The sequence below is a fragment of the Pristis pectinata genome, chromosome 22, assembly GCF_009764475.1.
Source record: "Pristis pectinata isolate sPriPec2 chromosome 22, sPriPec2.1.pri, whole genome shotgun sequence".
Lineage (NCBI taxonomy): Eukaryota > Metazoa > Chordata > Chondrichthyes > Rhinopristiformes > Pristidae > Pristis > Pristis pectinata.
This window is the reverse complement of record NC_067426.1, coordinates 27,829,688-27,847,339: the sequence shown is the minus strand read 5'-3', so window position 1 is coordinate 27,847,339 and position 17,652 is coordinate 27,829,688.

The following is a 17,652-nucleotide window of genomic DNA, read 5'->3' as shown; positions in this document are numbered from 1 at the left end:
TTCTCTTGCAATCCCTTTAAAATTGTACCATTTAGTGTGCAATCCTTCTTCATTCTTCTTGCCAAAACATCATTTCCCACTTTGCTCTATTGAATTTGACCTCTAGTGTCAGTTATCTTGAGGTCCATTAATATTTTCTATGTCATTTGGAAATTTGAAAATAATCGCTTGTTCTCCAGTGGAAATCACAAAGCGCAATGGTCCTAGCACTGAACTCAAAGGAGTACTACTGTAAATGCCCTCCAGTACAAAAATCAGCCTTTCAGAACTCATTTCTAACTCATGGCAAATTTTACATTCATCTCTTGTCTTGCTTGCAATGCATTTGTTAGCTTTTGGAGGGGTGAACAGGGATATCCCAGGATATTTTCCCCTCCCAATGTATTCTCCCATATTTTTTGTCTCTTCCAAAGTATTGTGTGATGCCTGGTGTGGGAAAGCAAGGGAGAGATGAGGTAGAAAGTGTCTGTTCATGATGCATCAGCTATGAATGTGTAAATAAGTGACCAATGTTCCAAATAACTAAACGATTGACTTGATGTTTCTTTCTTCCTGCCCATCAACTGGGTGATGGTTTAATCCAGCTGAAAATCTTTTCCGAGCTTTCAAGTTGACAGATGAACCCCATTTTGAGGGAGAGAGAAACAAGAAATGCTGGAAGTAATCGCTCAATTGTATGGCCAGATTTCAAAGTAAACCTCCATTATATGTCATTTTCCAATATATTTGACAATCTACAATTCACATTTCCCACAATACTGCAACCAATAATTCCAGATTAAAAGATCAGTTCATTAATTGATTAGGTTGTGAATGAAAGTTTTAAATTTCTTTAATTAGGTTCGACTTTTCTTTCATGTTTGAATGGTGCCTACTATAATTCTAAAACATCACAAAATAGTCTACAGCCGATGAAATACTTTTAATTTATGCATTACTTTAATGTATGAAATGCTGTAGCCAATGTGCATACAGCAACTGAGTTAGTATGGTGAGCAATAATTATTTAGCAAGATAACACATCTGTTCTGCCTCAATATACTATCAAGGCATTTTTACATCCAATTAACATGATAGATGGTAAGCAATGGTTTATTATCTTACTGGAAGGTCAACAGCTCTGACAGAGCAGCATTTTTTCAGTACTGCACTTGGGAACCCCCAAACTACACAACAAATGCTAATATCAAAATAGCTTTCTGTGTACTTTATCATTTCTATTAAATGTTTGTTGAAAAGACATCCTCTCCTTGCAAAGATAGTGAACTATGAATAGAAAAAATCATTGTCAGTTCAGCGTTGTAACATGTTTTTAGAGGTCCCGATGTGGGTGGAACAAATAAATCAAGCAGGAAACACAATAAGCTTCAACGTACTTTTATTGTCATTTTCCATTCATAATACTTAATCATAAGCATTAAATATTATGCACATGAATCACAAATGATGATAAAGGTCAGTCTTGAGTTATTAAATCCTGAACTTCTGTTGAACCCAGATATCAATAGTATGGCTGTTCAAACCACTTGGCTATTAATGCACTGCAAGCAATGTTGTGTGGCACAGACAAGCCAAATAACGTTTCTGTTAGTGGACAAACATTTGATGGTTAATGAGAATTTTGCCTAACCATTCTTGGACTAGTCCAGAACTATACAACACAGTCCTTGCGCAAAGTCTCATAGTTGTATTTCTTTCACAGTTATCACAAGGAAGTGCACAGAGAAGGTGGTGGTTTTCACAGCTTTGAATCTCAAACCTTGACAGTCAAAACAGTCAATGAACAGTACATTTTTCTCAGTGCCGCAGTGACTACAAAGTACGTTTGGCCACATTTGTTTGTAGAGACGCTAAGTCATTACTCTCAAAATGGGATGGTTGATTTGGCCATCCTGCCTGTAATTTCATAACTACCAATCCAACAAAATCACTGCCTTCAAAAGTGTCAAATTATACAAAGAATGCTCAGAGTTGTAAATGAATGATAACATTATGACTGATGAGATTATATTTACAAAAATAAATTAAAGGATTTCCTGAGTACCGAGTAGATCTATCACTTGATGTGCTGTTGATACTTTGGGTGTAAATTCATCTTGGCTGTGAGCATAAAATGTTCAAAAGCCAATTATTGGCCCATTTTCTTTTCCACCCACATTAATTTATGCCTTCTTCATACTAAAATGGCTAAATTTCAATCACTGGTTGGTGCAGAGTTAATTAATCTCAATGGTCCATCGCTGCTTTCAACATCCCTGAGTCTGGAAAAGTAAAAATTAGATCCTGTTTTTGCTTTTGACAATTAACCAGAACTTCCTTCTGGAGAAACTCTGGCTGTAATGCTCACCATTAGTGACTAGCTTCCTGGCATTCAGTATTTAGATTTATGCATGAAGATTGGCCTCTTGAGAGAATTGCTTCAGCACAGTCATCTGTAGATAAATAGTCCAGTGTGAGTCAATGTCCAAGCAAAGAGAGGAGGGAATAAGTTCAAATGTGGAAAATGCTATGATTTATAAATACTCTAACTGGCTTACCAGATGAAATCCATAATTGTGATTCATGGAAATTTACCAAATGCTGAACTTTCATTCATATTTGAATGAGAGAAATTCCATTTTGTTTAATAACATTTTCTTCTTTGAACAAAAGTTAGTGATGACATTGGCCCTGGAGAATAACCTGTCTCAGTATTCGTGGTTATTTTTGACCCTTGCAATATAATTAAGGCTGGAATTATTCCTATCAAATATAACTACTCCCACCAAAGCATTTATGTATTTATCACAGTCGTGTGCATCCACAAAGGAAGAGTCTGTACGGACACAAAGAGTTTATTCTGGTCCCATTTTCTGCACACAGACTACAATCAGGTGCAATTATTTCCAAAATTTTGTCAGGGTTGTTATTGAAATCCGCCACAAATGCACAGTATCATTAACTTCTTCAGCTCTTTGTATGGTTGGAAAATCAATAATGAATGAACTCCACTTTTGAAAGAAATAAAAAAAATCACGAGTTTGTGTTGCATTTGAAGATAAACAATGAAGCTGTTGATGAAAATCCAAAAAAATAACTGCAGGTGTTGGAAATCTGAAATAAAAAAAGAAAATGTTGGAAACACTCAGGAGGTCAGACAGCATCTAGGAAAAGAATTAATGTTTCAGGTCTGACATGCTTGGACAGAACTGGGCAAGAGAAAGCTTTCTTATCTGGTATCTGTGCCAGCTGTTGATATCATTTATAAAGTTGTAGTTTTGAATTGCATTCCAGATGATTCAACATAATTTCAGTAATTGAAATGAGGTGCACTTTACTTCAATAAGATTTTGGGTGTGAAGCCAGTTTGAAGGAATGGAAGGGTCACAGTTTTAGATGGGGGAAATAAAAACTTTAAAAGCTTCCCAGCATCTACTTTCTGTTGTTGAACCAAGCTAACCCCAAGCCGTGTGTAAACAGACAAGCCCTGCACGTCAATGTTCTAAAAGTTTCTTAGAATGTAAGGAGTTTTGAATGCTATATAGTTCTGTAGCAATCAAAATGCATAGAAAGTCAGACCTCTCTCTTTCTGTTACTCTTCTCACAACTTGTACACATCAAACAGTCTTAGTTCTCTTCCAGTATACTGAGATGGCCAATGTCTGGAATTGTGGTGCACAAGCTCTCTCTCATTGTACAACTGCCTGCACAACCACTTGGCTTCATTAATGTATATCAGGTTAGCCACTCTTTCTGAAGGTGCTGCTATACAATACAGGTGAACTTTTTCCTGCATTACCAACACTATTAATTCCCAATGCCCTCTGAGCATCTGCTTGGAGGCTTTCTGCACCTCTTCTCCACTGTAGGTCCAGGGTATCTTTTCTTACCACTTTTCCCATCACGATCTCCACCAGAACGGCTGAAAACCTTTGCACTCACACTCTCACGTGATCAATCACTTCTTCCATCGGTTCCCCTTTAGGAGCAGATAGCTGTCTTTAAGTTGTGCTACCATTTATGATATCAGTCATCCAATGAATAGCCCGGCACACAGGTATTGCATAAATAAATACAAATAGCCACATATACAAATTTACCATGCTATCAACAGTGCAATGCACTTGCATGAGCTGATCTTGTACCATACATCGTTCCCAAACTCCTTTTGAGGATTAGCTAATTGCCTTCTAGTAAATTAAAAGAGTATTGGATATTAACAAATCAAAATGATAATAAAATAGCAGTGCTGCATTAATGCCATCCTTACCTTTAATTCTACAATAAATTAATCTATTCGTAATGCAAAGCAGCAACAAACTGGTTGAGAAATGGGAAGCAGCATAGTAATACTCTAGCGTACACAGAAGTAAATTCATATGGGAGTAGACAAGATCAAAGCCCAATGTAATACAGCAGTGGGCATAGAGGGAAATAGTATGAGAAAGAGGATGAGGAAATTAAAACATCCATATGTCTGTTGGCCCAGAGCTCACCAGAAAACATGCAATGGATGGTGAAACAGGAAGTCCTCCACCCCATTTTGGTGTGTTGATGCCTTGCCACCTTCTGCTTAATGCTTTATTTTTGGTTGGAGGCAGATCTGGAAGTGGTGGCAGGAAAATGAAAGGTATGGGTAGGCCTACGCAACATGAGTAGGTATTTCAAAGATATTGTTTGCTGGGAGAGTGGTTTTGGGAGCCCCAAGAGGAGAGCAGTCCCAGACTTCTTAGATAAATGTGTGTGAAGGACTAGAGAAGGGTTGAAAGCTTTCTCTTTCTCAGTTTGACCAGGAAAGAATGAGTACTGGAATTCTGGGACAAAAGAATAGGGTCGAAACTTATGAATAATGGAAAGCACAAGAAGGGAGAGGGACAAGGCTCTGGGATACAGGGTTGGGAAGGAGGGGAGCAGGAGTTGAATACTCGGATAGAGAAGGGATGGTTCTCACATAAAATGGTCCACAGGAGGAGAATAAGGATGGAATTCTCACATAAAGGGGTCCATAGAAGGAAACTAGGGATGGAGTTTGGTGATAATGAAGTTTCATTCAGTGCTCCTAATCTTTACAGTGTAGAATATTTTGACTCATTGCTAACCTATCTGTGTAAAGCAGATGTGAGCAAACTCCATATTGTACCATAGGCAAGACATGGTTGGATTCCTCCCACAATCTGGCCTGCCTAACAAATGCAACAGAAAATGCAGATGGGCGGCATCCATGATTTGGACACCAGAGTAACAAAATAGACGTGCATGTATGCGGAGAGACTCATGTTACCTGCTATGTTGGTGAAGCCATTAGCTTGAATGACCATTACATGTATGCAAGTCACGATGTCAATGATTTGAAGCCAATGCTAAGATTTGGGAGTTTCTTGCTTAATGAGCAGCACAATTAATGCTGGGTAGGCCTTGCAATGGTTAACTGAGTGCAAATAGTTGGTGTGCTGCTTGCATTACAAAGAATGGGCATGGATTAACAGAACACAGTGATCAGAACACAGTCTTTGGAGACAATAAAATTGATGTTGCAAAACCATCAACCAGCCAAACCATTTGAAGAGGTTCAATTTTTGTTTTTCATAATTTAATGTTTAGTGAGAGGCTTAGATGGTCCAGAAAAACTTTCACCTCAGTCACAAATTTGTCCCAGACCAACTTCTTTACTCTGTTAAAACCCTAGAGAAACAACATGGATAATCTCATTTTGGCTTCTATGGGACCCAGAGCTAATTTAACATGAGTTACAAACCACACTTATGATCTACATGGAGCTTTGTTTAGTAAGTAAATATTACTACATTAGCAGAATGAAGGATGCTGTTCTGAGTTTAGCCCTGCTATGGCTGTGGGACCTTTCTCTGCATCTAACCAATCTATGCCTGACCTGGAGTTGCTTGACGCTCTCAATGGAAATAGTTTACTTTCCAGCATACTTTCTTGCATTGGGCAATACTGAAGTTATTAAATAAAAAAGATATATTATGAATGGAGCTTGTTGTTCAGATAAACAAGTAACCAACAGTAGCAAGTGGGGCTGTTAGGATTATTCTACACACCATCCTGTGTGCCCATATTTGACAGTTTGATTTCATGGTGCATTGAAGCTTTTTTGCTGTTATTAACATAAGGATACTTGTCCAAAATAAATATACAGCAGAGAATGGTGAACACAAGGTATTATTTAATTGGAGGTAGATAAAAATAGTAACATCGTAATGCCTATAATTTGCCTGAAAACTATTTTGTGTTAGGCTGCTTAATTCTGTCAATCATGCCATTTGCATGATCATTACATACCCCTAAATATTGAACAGCAGTGCATAATTACAGCAAAATTGTATTACCATTGTCACAGATAACCTTTTTACTGGCTTTTCTCTAAGCTGGAAGCATGATTATAATTGACAGCAGGAAAACAAAAGCTGTTACAAATCGGTAAAAGCTGAGAGACTCTGATATAATGGAGGAACAGCTACAGGCGATTTGTTTTACAACCTGAGTGACAGGATACATTCACAGGGGAAAGACTGAGGAGAGAAACTCTGCCTCTTCACCCTATTCAAAGGAAGCCTCCTGCTCTCTATCAAACTGTACCTGCTGCATTTAAATTGGACCCTGGAGATGATAGGGCAGTGCCCAAGGAAACAGTAGATGAGAAAGTTGTTCACTGTCTTAATAAAAGGACAACTGGCCCACAGCTAAAATTGGTTAACTCTGCCAGAAAACAATCTCATTTGTTCCTACCTCAGACTCCTGCCATTTGTTCCTGTCAGAATGATAGAGCTGAGTTGTCAACCTAAAGTCCTCAGGTTTATTGTAACAATTCTTACAGTTTGTACCACAGTTGATGGCTTGCTCAAATACACTATCAGTTCTAGCAAGAAATTCCAACTCTCTTGATTTACAGGGTAAATATGCCACGAGAAAGAAATCATGCTAAAAGCAGTATTAGACAGATAGATTAGAGAACTAATCTGAAGAACTAAAAGAAGCATGTTGGATGCCTTTTGCAGGCTGTTTAAAAGACAGTTGTAGGATGTATGTAAAAATAATAACTTTTCCAAGAAAGGTTAAGTAAACATAACTAGGTTGTTGGGACGCTAGTGAGGTTCATATCATTATAGAATGCATTCAAGAACATGTCTTGAATCAGTGATTAAGGAATGGTGCAGAACAAAAAGTAGGACATGCTCAATATACTTAGCAAGTCAGGTCATCTTTGAAGAGAGAACAAATGTTAATGTTTCAATACCGAGAATGGTCGTCATTAACTGTTTTCCTCTCTCCATAGATGCTACCTTACCTGCTATTTCCAGAATTTTTATGTTTTTTTTCAGATTTCCAAAATCTGGAATTTCTTATCTTTTGAATGGTTCTGGATCAGTTCAGAAAGATGGTTAAGAAGAAAGCAATCAGGATGGACAACTCATTTTATTTTTTATTTGTTAAATCAAAGAATCAAAATCAAAGCTGATTGATTGTAAGGAAATAAAGTGTGGAGTGGCAAAAGAGGATTGGAGATATTAGTTAATGGGATCAAAAGGAGGAATTATTTTAAGCATTCAATTGGTCCAGCAGTGACTGCAATCACAAACAAATAAGTTATATTCAGAGACACAGAGACTGCAGATGCTGGAAATCTGGAGCAACACACAAAAAGCTGGAGGAACTCAGTGAGTTATAAAAGGAAATAAAAGAAGGTATCAAGCTAAAAGCTCATGCATACAAAGTCGCCAAGAGTAGTGGGAAACTGGAAGATTGGGAAAACTTTAAAAAGCAACAAAGAACCACAAAGCAAGCAATAAGGAAAGGGAAGATAGATTATGAAAGTAAACTAGCACAACATATAAAAACAAATAGTAAAAATCTTTGTAATTATATAAAGTGGAAAAAATGGCTAAAGTGAATGTAAGTCCCTTGGTAGATGAGAAGGGGGAATTAATATTGGGTAATGTGGAAATGGCTGAGGCCTTGAACGACTATTTTGTGTTGGTCTTCATGGTGGAGGACAGGTCTAACGTGCCAAAGAGAGATGCTATGGATGCAATGGGAGGTGAAGACCTCGATACAATCACGTGATGAGCAAAAGAGTGGGCCTAAAGGTAGACAAGTCCCCTGGTCCTGATGGGATGCATCCCAGGGTACTGAAAGAAATGGCAGAAGTTATAGTAGACGTATTTGTGATAATTTACCTAAGTTCTCTGTACTCTGGACAGTTCCTGGCAGACTGGAAGACAGTGAATGTCATGCCACTGTTTAAAAAAGGATGTATGGGCCAGTTAGCTTAACGTCTGTAGTCAGGAAAATAGATATCTGGATAGAAATGGGTCCATCAGGCAAGCACAGCATGGATTCAGGAAGGGTAAGTCCTGTTTGACAAACTTACTGAAGTTCTTTGAGGATATAATGAGCGCAGTGGACAGAGAGGAACAGATGGATGCTGTATACTTGGATTTCTAGAAGGCATTCGATAAGGTGCCGTATAAAAGACTTATCCGTAAGTTAAGGACGCATGGAATTGGGGCTAATGTATTAGCATGGATAGAGGATTGGTTAACCAATTGAAGGCATGGAGTTGGGATAAATGGGTGTTTCTCTGGTTGGCAATCAGTGGTGAGTGGGGTGCCATAGAGGTCGGTGCGGGGCCCGCAACTGTTCATGATATACATTAACGATTTGGAAGATGGGACCGAGTGTAGCGTGTCTAAATTTGCTGATGGCACTAAATTGAGTGGAAAAGCAATTTGTGCACAGGATGTGAAGAGTCTGTAGAGAGACATATTTAGGTTAAGTGAGTAGGCGAGGGTCTGGCAGATGGAGTACAATGTTGGTAAATGCGAGGTCATCCACTTCGGAAGGAAAAATAGAAGGTCAGATTATTAGTTAAATGATGAAAGATTGCAGCGTGCTGTTGTGCAGAGGGAATTGGAAGTGCTTGTGCAAGAATCGCAAAAGGTTGGTTTGCAGGTGTAACGGATTATCAAGAAGACAAATGGAATGTTGGCCTTCATTGCCAGAGGATTGAATTTAAGAGCAGGAAGGTTATGCTGCAACTGTACAGGGTACTGGTGAGGCTGCACCTGGAGTACTGTGGGCAGTTCTGGTCTCCTTACTTGAGGAAAGATACTGTATATTGGCTTTGGAGTCAGTGCAGAGGAGGTTCACCAGATTGATTCTGGAGACTAGGGGGTTTAGCCTATGAAGAGAGATTGAGTCGCCTCCGACTATACTCACTGGAATTCAGAAAAATGAGAGGGGATCGCATAGAAACATATAAAATTATGCAAGGGATAGATAAGATAGAGGCAGGAAAGTTGCTTCCACTGGTAGGTGAGACTAGAACTAGGGGACATAGCCTAAAGATTCGGGGGAGATGAGGAGAAACTGCTTTCCCCAGAGAGTAGTGAATCTGTGGAATTCTCTGCCCAGGGAAGCAGTAGAGGCTACCTCATTAAATATACTTAAGACACAGTTAGATTCATTTTTGCATAGTCAGGGAATTAAAGGTTGTGGGGAAAAGGCAGGCAGGTGGAGCAGAGTCCACAACCAGATCAGCCATGATCTTATTGAATGGCGGAGCAGGCTCGATGGGCCAGATGGTCTACTTCTGCTCCTATTTCTCATGTCCTTATATGCAGAGAAATGGTTCCCCAGTTGAGCAACCATATTTGTTGGTGATACAAAAGATTATAATTAAAAATATATATAATTTATTAAAAGAATTAAAGGAAAGTAGTGGAAGAAGGTGATTATGGACAATATAACAAATGTCCATGCACACTAATAAGGAAATTGTCCTTAAGCACTGAGAGCATTATGATTGATAGACATCCTGGAGTGCTGGAGGAGGTGAGGAAGGAAGCAACAGCAGGAGTGTGCATGATTTTTCAGAGAGGGAGTTAAGCTAAAGAACTATGCCAATGAAAGATCACAAATACTGCACAGCTGTTTAGAGGGGGTGTGAGGGATTAGGCAGGCAACCATTAACAATCAGTTCTCAACACTAAGCATCTGTGGAAAGAGAAACAGAATAAATGTGTCAGATCAAAGACCCTATTTCTCTTTCCGCAGATGCTGCCTGACTTGCCCTCCAACATTTTGTGTTTCTTTTAAAATTATTTTAAAAAAATTGAAGTACCTGAAATTAAATTTGTCCTTTTCATCCTTTTACCTCTCCAATCAGAGGGAAACCAATGTGCTTTTAAAAAGAACATGGGTGGTATTGAAAAGCAAAATACTGCACTTTCTGGAATTCTGGAAGAAGACAAAAAGTGCTGGAAATGCTCAGCAGATCAGGCAACAACCGTGGAGAAATAGAGTTAGTTATGCAGGCCAATGAACTTTCCGCTGCTCTGATGTAAGGTCATCAACCTGAAACATTACCTTTGGTTCTCTCTCCACAAGGCTTGCCTCACCTGCTGAGCATTTTCAAAATTTTCTGCTTTATGGGAGATGTTGAGGTTATTGACAAGGTAGAAGGGAGCAGCAGAGATGCGGCAAGTAGCAAATGGGGACTGAGAAAGCGAGGGAGGCAGAGTGTGGAACAGCGATCAGATGGTGGGGGAGGCATGATGAGGTAATGAGGGAGCTGCAAGGCGGCTGTGGGGGAAATACAAGGAGCAAGTGGGGAAGTGAGGAAGCAAACATTGAGGGAGCAGTAGGAACTATGGCATTTGTATCTTTAAATGTAGCCAAAATGTATGCGTTTAATTATGCAATGTTAGAGTAAAATGTGTTACTCTTGTGCAGCCCCCAGAAGAAGTTTGGACTGTAAACTTGTTGTCAATTATTGGCTGTTGCAGTTGCAGTTGCTTTAACTTGTTCAGCAGAGAACACACTCTCCTGTCAGCCAAGTTATGAGTTTCTTGGAACGGGGAGTCCATTGGGAAACCTTGACATGTTCATTTGCCATTTCAGTGAAGGTGTTGCAGCATCTGTCTCGACAAAAACTTGTTTGAAAGAGAAATAATGATCTTTCTTCTTGTTGGAACACATCACCACTGTGAGTTTGCCCAGATAGTGCTTTCAAGATGAGTCCAAACTTTTGCTGTCCTTCAGTCGATGGAAGTCCATTGCCATATCATCAACAGCACCGTTTAATTGCTTTCCCTGTCTTACCATCTACAGGGCTGGAGTGGATGAATGCATGTATACTTTTCATAATTATATTCACTTCAGTGAGAAATTTTTATTACACAGAATCTACAAAAGAGTCTTGTTTTATCTTGCACACAAATGTTACCTCAAATGTCAAACAATTGTAAGAATAAGTCCCTTGAATTTACAGCAGCTGTTGCAATCCCTTTACCAAGGCAAGCTTACTCATAGACAGTGAATGTTGGATGCTTCATAAAAAGCATTGGATTGTTTGTCTCCAGTAGTAAACATGATGATGAAGCGGCAAATCATAACATGAATGGATGGAAACTAGTAGTGCGATAGAGGGAAAAGTCAAACGTGAATGGATATAATAGAGCATGTAATAAAACTAATCCTTCTGAACTAATGGAAGGTTTTAACTCGCCCCGTGTCTTCCAAAGCCTATTTGGTGGATATATGCCAATTAGAAATGGCCAGCAGTTATCAGGAAATTTTGAAGGAAAAAATAAATCTGCTCGTAAAGCAAATTTAACTCCTTCCAGCTGACAGACAGCTAAAAAAGGATTTAAAATGTGTTGCACACGGGAAAAAAAATGGTGATCGAACCTTATTTTTCTTGTCATCAGCAGTATGCATGACTTCAACAAATGAGCTAAATTTTCCCTAAAGACCATCTGTTGTGTTCCATGGGCAATGCAACATGTCAAAATATCTTAATCTAGTTGCAAGTTGATGGCAGAATAAATCTTTTCTTCCATATTTCTTCCACTGTTATTTATTTCACTTTACACTGCCTCCTTCTGCGGGACATGGAGAAGATCATTCAGCTATTTTATTAAGGACATTTTTCTTTCAACAGTAATGATGAGTACTGCAGCTCCTGATTCACTGCTGGGGTGGGGGGTGGGACAGAGCACGTGGGGGGTTGAGTGGCTGGGTGGGCACTTAAGAAATTGCCTTGTCTGTTTCCAAAGCAAATCTCTGAATTGGCCAGCAACTGTGTTTGGAGACACAAGCGACAGCGAATGCTTATCACCTGCCAGCCTTCAGTTTGAATGGAGATGTACACTTTTAACTGCATATCAAATATAGTTGAGATAATTTAATGATGTACTCACAACAAATAACAGTGGTCGTTTTGGGTTACAACTTGTATGTCAACTTGCTGGCCCTGTTTCAGATATCTTGAGAGTAAATAATACAGAAAACTCTTGGGGAAAGAAAACTGCCAGACAGTAAAATGAACCCAACTAAGAAACCTGTTACATTATCTGTGCATGTGTCAAGAGATGTGAATTGATAAAAAAATAAACACAGACAACCTTTCTTGTTTCTTTTGCATTTTCTTTTTATTTATTCATTTTTCCCACATATATTCCATATCTCATTTGTGATTTGTGAATTCCGTACAGGTGAATTTCCGTAACCCGATCAGCTGTAACGCAGGGGTCGCCTGTAGGCAATTGATCTACCAGTATGTCTTTAGGATATGGGAGGAAATCAGAGCACCAGGTGAAAATATATTCACAGGGAGACTTTAAAACTTAGTGGCACCCGGGGTCAGGATCAAACCTAGGTCGCTGAACCTGCTGCATTGCAATGCCTTCCATTGTGGAAAGGCTGTACAATAGAACCAACAGGATTGTTCTATTAGAAGCAGCCATAAATTTGATGGGCCGAATGTCATCTCTCTGTAACAATTCTTTAAAATCAAAATCAAAACCCAAAAGCTGAATCAGGCAGTTCAGTACTGTTCTCCCACCAAAGTCTCAATCTATCTAATACATGCAAAGACAAATGTTGAGAGGTTGTGGCAGAATTGCCAGCATTTCCCAGCCAGTTCTGACTCAGTGTTCCCATTCACAGACACTTTACTGGTCAATGCAAATGCCCAAGTCATTCATGGAGCTCTCCATGGAATGGCCCTGAAAAGAGTTAATTCTGGTGCCATTGTCACCCAAACTGTATACCAAGCTGAAGAACTGTGCTCTATTCAACCAAAACCTCAAGTGAATAAAAATAAAATGACAACTCAGTGACCACGTTTAGGGATCTTTACCACTGATGTATATGTTGGCTGATAAACTGCAAATGGTTCCTTGACAACAAGAAGAGTAAAGTTGCCTCTGATGAGCATTCTTAATAGGGTTCCCACCAAATGTTCTCAGATGCACAGCAGCAGACGTTGAAGCAGGCAGGTTGTTTGTAACAGTTTGGCCCCCATTCTACTCATTCTCTCTGATGTGAGATCAGTTCACATCAGTATAGTCCAATTAACACCCAAGGACCAATGGTCCTAGCAATGCATTATCAACCCAGAACTGAATCTTCAAACGTTAGTAAAGAATTGTTTTGCTTGAAATATGCCACTATCAGTTACAAATGCTGGACTTCTGGCAAAAGTATAAAAAGAATGCATCCAAAAACCTCTTAGCAAATGAAATGTTGTTTGAAGAGTTATCATGATCTATGGAAGCCAGTTTTCAGATGTAGTGCTCCTATAAATAGCAATATCATAATCAGCGGATAATCTGGTTTAGTTATAATAGTTGACAGGTAAGTATTGGCCAGGATACCAAGGGAAACAGCTCAACTTAAAAAAAAATCTAATGGGATTTTTTCCTTTCCTCTGTAAGTATAAATTAGTGTCACGAACCAGCAACAAAAGAAACACACTGAGCATGATTCAGTGTTAAAAACTATTTTATTAATCACTACTTATGATAATACGTAAAATAAAAGTAAAAATGTTAGTATGTTAGAATTCAAAAATGTTAAACCTCGAACATTAACCCCAAAACTAAACTCTTCGTGTGTGTGTGTGGCAAAGTCCAAAACTCCCAGTTCCGGAATGGTTCTTAAAGTTCAGTTCCGCAAGCCATAAGGTGAAGCATGAGCAAGGGCTTCTTCAACAACCACCATTGTCTGAAGATAAGACGTAGACGTAGAGAAACATAGAGAGAGTAAATACGAAATCCAAATGTTCCAGGATGGAACCCAAACGACACTTCAGTGTTTACTCGGTAGTGACTTCCTCACCCCGAAAAGCATCCGAATCGTGATCGTCCACACACAAATACCTGTTTCCTTCTACAGGTCAGCAAGAAAGTGAACTCCACCAGATTACTTCCAACTTCCATACATGGATTTCAGTAGCAAACACAGTTATTGTTTCTCATCCATCGATAGAGAAAACAAGCAGGCTGGTGTCTCTCTCTCCTTCTTCTCCTTCTCTTTCTTCTTCTTCTGACTTCTTCAACCACGTCATTACGTCCTTTATCTTCTATTGACGTAAGCACGCCCCACACACACATACACACACACTCTCTATCTTAAAGGGACTTTCACTGAGTCCATAACACCGCCCACCTAAAAAAAAATTTTCCCAAGAAAATGTTAACCGCGCATAGAGTTAGTAATGTTAATAATTATCATGCTACACAACTACAGACTATCAGATTAGTACAGATACATGTTTCCCATTTAACATCGGGAAAGACAATCAGCAATCACATTATCTTTGCCTTTAATGTGAGTTATCATGAGATCAAACTCTTGCAAAATCTAGGGGTATGATTCTCGCTTCGGGTGCGAGAGGTCCCGGGTTCAGATCCCGGACGAGCCCCCAATTTTGTCACGAACCAGCAACAAAAGAAACACACTGAGCATGATTCAGTGTTAAAAACTATTTTATTAATCACTACTTATGATAATACGTAAAATAAAAGTAAAAATGATAGTATGTTAGCATTCAAAAATGTTAAACCTCGAACATTAACCCCAAAACTAAACTCTTCGTGTGTGTGTGTGGCAAAGTCCAAAACTCCCAGTTCCGGAATGGTTCTTAAAGTTCAGTTCCGCAAGCCATAAGGTGAAACATGAGCAAGGGCTTCTTCAACAACCACCATTGTCTGAAGATAAGACGTAGACGTAGAGAAACATAGAGAGAGTAAATACGAAATCCAAATGTTCCAGGATGGAACCCAAACGACACTTCAGTGTTTACTCGGTAGTGACTTCCTCACCCCGAAAAGCATCCGAATCGTGATCGTCCACACACAAATACCTGTTTCCTTCTACAGGTCAGCAAGAAAGTGAACTCCACCAGATTACTTCCAACTTCCATACATGGATTTCAGTAGCAAACACAGTTATTGTTTCTCATCCATCGATAGAGAAAACAAGCAGGCTGGTGTCTCTCTCTCCTTCTTCTCCTTCTCTTTCTTCTTCTTCTGACTTCTTCAACCACGTCATTACGTCCTTTATCTTCTATTGACGTAAGCACGCCCCACACACACATACACACACACTCTCTATCTTAAAGGGACTTTCACTGAGTCCATAACATTAGACAAAGTTTAACATTTAATCTGAAAGGTGGCATCTCTGTAGTGCAAATTTCTCATGAGTCTTTGGAATGAGACCTGAATAGCTAACTTTCTGACAAAGGGCTACTGAAACATAGCTAAGACACACACACACACACACACACACACACACACACACACACACACACACACACACATTTGTGTATCAACATCATTCTGCTGGTGTTTTACACTGATACCAGGTCAACTCAGTTCGGTGTAAGCACCCAAGGACCAATAGTCCCTCTACTGAAACATTAGCCCTATGGTTAAATCCCGAAGATATCATCCAATGAAATTATAAAGATTTGTTCTACTTGACATATGTTGCTGTCAGATACCAGAATACGGTCTGGCTGCTTTATTGCCAATGAAGCATGCTTGAAATATGGTCTCAATGTGCAGCAGTCAGTTTGTAGGCCAAAACAACAATCTGATGGTAACCGAATAATCATGTTTAATAATATTAGTTGAGAAATAATTATTGGCCGCAAGACAAGAATAAATTTCTGGGAAATGCCAACTCTTTTTCAGTGTCTGATCAGATCCTTCTGCTCAGTGAAAAGATTTAAAAAAAACAAGCTTGCCAAAATCCAAGTCAGAGCTCTCAAGTTCAAAGAGGCTAAGACTGGGTCTAGAAAGCAATAGAGAATGTGCCCAAACATATTGGCAAGACTGCGCATAAATAATCAGATCTTCTTTGAACAAGAGCTCCCCCGGTACCTATGAAGGAAACAAAGAGACATTTGATCCAACTTGTAAAAAGACTGCAAACGTGAAAGCAAAAGTAGCATCACCCTGATTGACAGGCAAAAACAACTGGACAAGTGGACTAAGCAGTGCAAAGCCTTGTTATCTATGGTGCATCATTGCTGCTGTTCCCCAGCTTGCAGCAATGCAGGAGCTGAACCAAACAACTTACAAATATTTAGAACAAAAATCTGTCAAAGAAATTGTGGCTGGGAAAGCGGCCAATGGCAACCAGACACCTCCAGAGCATCTGAAGGAGAGTGGAGGAATCTCGTGAGTGGCATCCAAGCAATTCTCTGTGCCTGTTAGGGAGAAAGTCAAACACCCAGGAGCTGAAAGATGCTAAGGTAATTACAGTACGCAAAAATAAAGGAGGGAGAGGCAACAGCAGCCAGGACCATTGCTCGGCGAACTGCTCGGAATGGTCTTATTGAGATAAACCACTCTCCAGCTGAAAGAGACCATAATGGGAATCAGTGTAGAGTCAGAACTCAATACTCCATTGTCTTCATGCTGCAAATATTGCATGAGGAAAGCCTTGAACAACACAGTTTTCCTTGTAGCATTCACCGACCTAAAAAATGCCTTTGACACGTAGCATAAATGTCCATAGGATGCCATTTATGCAACTGAAACTTGACTATCCATAAAAGTTACTCTCCTCTCTGTTGCTTTGTGGGAAAGACGCTGCCATCCAATATGAGATGAAATATCCAGTGAGTTCAGCACTAGGATGAAGTAAGACTACATCTTAGTTTCCAAGGCTATGAAGGTCTTTTCATATGGAGGTCATTCTTAGAACATAGAACAGTACAACACAGTACTGGCCTTTCAGCCCATGATGTTGTGCCAACTTATATAAACCCACTCCATGATCAATCTAACCCTTTCCTCCTAAACAGCCCATAAGCTTCCATTTTTCTTACATCCTTGTGCCTATCTAAGAGTCTTTTAAATGTTCCTATAGTATCACCATCCCGGCAGTGTGTTCCAGGCACCCACCACTCTCTATAAAAAAACTACCTCTGACTTCTCCCCTAATTTTTCCTCCACTCACCTTAGACTGATGTCCTCTAGTACTGGCCATTGCTGCCCTGGGGAAATTATCAACCCTTGCTGGCTGTCCACTCTATCTATGCCTCTCATAACGTTATACACCTCTATCAAGTCATCCCTCATCCTCTGTTGCTCCAAAAAGAAACACCCTAACTCACTCAACCTTTCCGCATAAGGCATGTTCTCTAATCCAGGCAGCATCCTGGTAAATCTCCTCTGCACCCTCTCTGAAGAATTCTTCAGAGGACGCTAAAAATTTCTTCTCAAGGATATTATTTGGTTGAATTCAGGATGAATGGCAACTTGTTCCACATTGGACTGTTAGAGAATCAAAGAAATGTCCGCAGCTCAGCAAAAGGGATCCACTCTTCCCAGACTTTGGTGAATTCCTCTC